Source organism: Camellia sinensis, chromosome 9 (assembly GCF_055761805.1).
Source record: "Camellia sinensis isolate YWXY chromosome 9, ASM5576180v1, whole genome shotgun sequence".
Taxonomy (NCBI): Eukaryota; Viridiplantae; Streptophyta; class Magnoliopsida; order Ericales; family Theaceae; genus Camellia; species Camellia sinensis.
In genome coordinates, this window is record NC_138969.1 from 5,156,531 (window position 1) to 5,161,934 (window position 5,404).

The 5,404-nt window shown below is 37.8% G+C and overlaps 1 pseudogene across 1 annotated transcript; it reads right to left on the reverse strand.

Annotated features, from left to right (window-relative positions):
- Positions 1-3,268: 3,268 nt before the first annotated feature.
- On the reverse strand, positions 3,269-4,862 carry LOC114261583 (tRNA (guanine-N(7)-)-methyltransferase pseudogene; annotated as a pseudogene). Its single transcript, XR_014339338.1, has one exon. The product of XR_014339338.1 is annotated as a tRNA (guanine-N(7)-)-methyltransferase pseudogene (transcript).
- Positions 4,863-5,404: the final 542 nt, after the last annotated feature.

Below are 5,404 nucleotides of genomic sequence, written 5' to 3' on the forward strand. Positions count from 1 at the left end.
CGCTACAAAGCTCGTCTTGTTGCCAAGGGTTTCAACCAGGAATATGGTATTGATTATGAGGAGACATTCTCTCCTGTTGCTCGGCTAACCTCTGTTCGCAGTTTACTTGCTGTTGCTGCTGCTCGCCACTGGGGGCTCTTTCAGATGGATGTCAAAAATGCTTTCCTCAATGGTCATCTTATTGAGGAGGTCTACATGCAACCTCCACCTGGGTCCACTTTTCCCCCTCATCAGGTTTGCAAACTACAGCGTGCTCTCTATGGCCTCAAGCAAGCACCTCGTGCTTGGTTTGCTACGTTCAGTTCTACCATTCATGATTTTGGGTTCACCTCTAGCTCCTATGACTCTGCTCTTTTTATCCAGACTACTTCTCATGGTACCACTCTTCTTCTTCTGTATGTGGATGATATGATTATCACTGGTAATGATGAAGCTGGTATTCTCCACCTCAAACAGTTTCTCCACCGCCAGTTTGAGATGAAGGACCTTGGTACTCTTAACTACTTCTTAGGCCTTGAAGTCTCTCATGATTCTACTGGTTCCTATTTGTCCCAGGCCAAATATGCATCCGATCTTTTGGCTCGTGCTGGTCTGACTGATTGCAAAACTACCTCTACTCCAGTTGATCCTCAGATTCGTCTCACTCCTCTCGATGGGACTCTTCTCTCTGATGCTACTCTTTATCGCCAACTCGTCGGCAGCCTTGTCTATCTCACAGTAACTCGTCCTGACATTGCCTATGCTGTTCACATTGTCAGTCAGTACATGTCGGCTCCTCGCACTCCCCACTATACTGCTCTACTCCGCATCCTTCGCTACCTCAAAGGCACTCTGTTCCATGGTCTTCACTTCTCTGCTTCCTCCTCTCTTGAACTGCGTGCCTTTTCCGATGCTGATTGGGCTGGGGATCCTACGGATCGACGCTCCACCACGGGATTCTGCTTCTTCTTAGGGGACTCTCTTCTTGCTTGGCGTAGCAAAAAACAATCCCTCACTGCCCGCTCTAGCACCGAAGCTGAATACCGAGCTCTTGCTGATACTACTCAGGAACTTCTCTGGCTTCGCTGGCTCCTTGCTGATATGGGTGTTTCTTCTTCTGATCCTACCCCTCTCTATTGTGACAATCAGAGTGCCATTCAGATTGCTCACAATGATGTTTTTCATGATCGCACCAAACATATTGAGATTGATTGTCATTTCATTCGCCAGCATGTTACCTGTGGTACTGTTCGTCTTCTCCCTATCGCTTCCGTCGATCAACCCGCTGATATCTTCACTAAGGCTCATCCTCCTGGCCGCTTCAATGATCTTGTTTCCAAACTCAACTTGGTTGATGCTTCCCCTCCTTGAGTTTGCGGGGGGATGTTAGTGTATATTAGTGTATCATTATGTAGTCATTATGTTAGTGTAGCATTATGTTAGTGCATTATGTTAGTGTAGCATTATGTTAGTGCATTATGTTAGTGTAGCATTATGTTAGTGCATATGTTAGTGTAGCATTATGTTAGTGCATATGTTAGTGTAGCATTATGTTATTGTTCATAGGCATCCAAGGCATCCTCTATAAATAGAGTGCCTTCTTTGTGTAATAGACATATACAATTTATAGAAACAATTGTGCCTCTCTCTCTCTCTCTCTATTCGTTCATCTCTATCTTCTCTCACTTTCTCCAATTACTATTTTAGTCACCAAATGTCAAAATTTCACTTTTCCCGACTAAAAAGTTTAGTCGCCCGTGTTGTCGCCAATAAACGGTCGCGAATGCCTTTGGCGACTAAAACACTGTTAGTCGCCAATATATATGTCTTCAGCGACTAAAGATTTCGTCGCCAATAGTCAATTTCTTTATTGGAAATTATACCTTTGCCGACTAAACTGTTAGTCGCCAATAGTTCATTTTTATTTTATTATTTATACCTTTGGCGACCATTCACTTTAGTCACTGAAAGTATTTTCAGAAAAAAAAAAATTTTGCCTCTGCTGCTCCCAACAGGTTTCGAACTTGCGACGTCTCTTTGCACACCCCAAACCCTTTACACAACACTCCCTCCACTATGCCAGTACATCATCACATGATCATATATGCAATATATATTATTTATATACTATATTAACCGCAATTAATACAAAATAATATTTATAAATATAATTTTTTTAATTCAATATAATTTTTGTCAAAAAATAAATTATTTACTAAAAAAAAATTAGGCGACTTTTGGCAACTAAAACCATTTTTTAGTCGCTAATTGTATTATTTTGGGCTACTAATTATTTATTTGTCGCTAAAAAAACAAGTTCTCAATTAAAAATCAGCACTTTTGGAGGCAAAACAGAAATTTCGTCGCCAAAACCACTACTTTGGGCGACTAAAATGGATTTTCGTCGGCAAAACCCCCACTTTGAGCGACTAAATTGTTTTTAGTCGGCAAAACTGCTATAATCAGCGACTAAACCTGTTTTTAGTCGCCAAAACCATACCTTTTCGCTACTAAATTATTTTAGTCGCTAAAAACCGTGACTTTTGGCTACTAAACAAACTTTAGTCGCTGAAAACCCTATATTAGGCGGCAAAACTTCCTTTTAGTCGCTAAAAACATGCTGTTCGGCGACTAAACCCTTTTAGTCGCTAAAAACCTGCTTTTCGGCGACAAATTCCAATTTAGTCGCCATTTCATGCACTTTCAGCGACGAAATTTCATGTTTTGGTCGCCATTTCTGTTTTTTGTTGTAGTGTATATATATATATTTTTTTTCTTTTTCAATATCATGCCTTGAATAATGAAAATGAAAAGAAGAATTTTCCTTGAAAGTACTGCTCTGCTTGCAATGGTCATCTTCATTTGAGGTGCAAGTTTTAAATTCACAAGTCTATTCATGTGTTTAAGTTAGTCTTCATCTTTATTTTCACCAAGTACTTGAATGAAAAATCAAAAGAAGATATTGCGTTGAATTATTATTTGTCACAACTAGCAAATTTTCAGATTTTTAAGTTTACTTTTGAAAGTCTCCAAATATTTGTTAAAAATTTTGAAAATTAATTTTTTTTCGATAACAAGAAAATTGAAAAAATTACATGTACATATGTCCGTCTTCTGTTCTAATCACATCTGCTTCAAATATATATTTATGAAGATGAATATGTATGCAATACAAAAATGCATGTGAATATTATTATGCACAAATCAAGACTGCTTACCAAAAAGTAAATTTGATTTTTAAAAATAGGTTGCATAAAAAATAGCATTGCAAATTAGAGTTTCAAGAGTCTAGAAGATGAACATGAAAATTGATTTAGACTATACCATGCTACAGAATTGGCATGAACTATCAAAATTGGAGAGCATTATACATAATAGTTCCTAACTTGTGTCTATCAAAATCAAAGGGGAAAGGATCTACAAACAAAATTGTTATACAGAATTAATCTAAAAAATGATGTGGCAAGGGCATTCTTGGAAATAGAAGCCATTCTGATGGGCTTTTTCGATTTTAAAATGAGAGGACCTAAAGCTGCTACATCATTCTGGATGAAGATTCTGTATTTATTTTTTTTTGGTATGGCGCTACTCAGATCAAACAAACAGCACAATGCGTCTAAAAACTGCTTGGAAAGTTTGTCCCGCATTCCGCGCAACCATCTGTCCTTCCTCAGTGGCACTACTCAAGAGCTTCACAACTGGATCAGCTTCAAGTTCTTCATCTGTAAGAGCTTCAAACATAGGGTGCCCCTCCAAACAAGCCTTCATCCACTCCCCAAGTTCTTCCACGTCGGTAATCGTATATATAATCCCGCCAACTCCAAGAACATAACCATATTCATCTAGCAAGTGTGGGCTGATCACACGACGCCTATGATTCTTCTCTTTAAAGTGAGGATCAGGAAACAGGAAAAACATCTTCGATAACTGTCCTTTCTCAAAGTAATTCGGAATGTATTTCATGGAATTAGTTCTAACCACTGATACATTCTGGTACTGACCAGGATGTGCTACCCTCAAAGCTAAAACCCGTTCCTTGACATACTCCGTCACTTTGTCCCTCAGCTCCATCCCGATCATCAGGATGTCAAGGAATAGGGTTGAAAGACTAATTAGGAGTACTCCAAAACCACAGCCGATATCTGCAAATAGGATCATCTTGGAATTGGCAACTTGATCGGATGATGGAAACAGTTGAGGGAAACGGACGGAATAGTCGACATGGCAAGGGGAGATAGGCACAGGGAAGTGGGAGTCACTTAGTGGATTGCTGTGAGCTCGTGCCCGATAAAAACGCTTCCGTGGCAAACGAGTTGTCTTGCTGATATAAGGGTTTGCCTCGTTCTCCAGCATCTTCTTTTCTCAAAACTGCATAGCAGCAGCAACTCATAATTTACAGGATAGGGAGAAAAGAAGAAAAATTAAAAAAAAAAAAAAATTACAGGATGCAGATGTGAAGTTGAAAGCAGCTCTGTTGTCTAAAAGAAAGAAAATTATAACTGGATATTGTCAACAAAGGCTTCTCAATGTTCTTATCCATTTTTCTTTTTCCAAAATTTTGACTTTTTTTCCACATTAAGCAATGTTAAATCAAAGGATCATATTAGGGTTTGATGTTTCCTTTTTTCTAGTTTTTATTTTTTTCCCCTTCTTTTCCCAAATCTGGTTAAATATAAAAAATATGTCAGACTCCATGGCATGTTTTTATGAAGAAGATAATGAAAAATTGGAAGAACTTTGTCATCTTTTTCTCTCTCCATCATTTCTACAAGCAAAATATGGAAGTTTTAGTTTGCTAATACTCCTCAATTACGCTTTCATATTTCCAAAATTAAGTTCTACTATATTATTCTTTCTCCACCCAACCTGCATTATTTCTTCTAGAACACAATATTTGTTCCATTTTCCTGGCAAACACAGAGGCTTTCCATTTTCCAAAATAGAATCTGAATAATTAGCCTCTCATACAAACATTATCTCTCTGCATATAAGAAATCACCAGCGTAAAGTCTCTTATCATCCTTGCCAAAGGTTCTTGCAGTTTAACAAACAGCAATAGCATGACTCTGAATAAAAAAATTCAACTTCTTTAGAATCCTCATACACAACCTGCTGATACATATTAGTATCTGTTGAGCTTCACTTTGATTACTTTACAATTCACGATTCACTAATTCAATCGTTGGGATAATCGGATCGAACTGTAATGTCATAATTACGTCTATTGAAAATTATATATAGATAAAAATATAATAATTAAATTCAATACATATCCCCAAAAAAAAAACCTTTTAAAAAAACTTAAATAGGACCAGCACACAAAGTTGGTCCCCTGTTATCGGCCCTTAAACAGAGCACAACAACATAAACAAAGAATCCCTAGAACGCCAACCACTAAATCAAAAAGACAAGAACATTCTTTGAT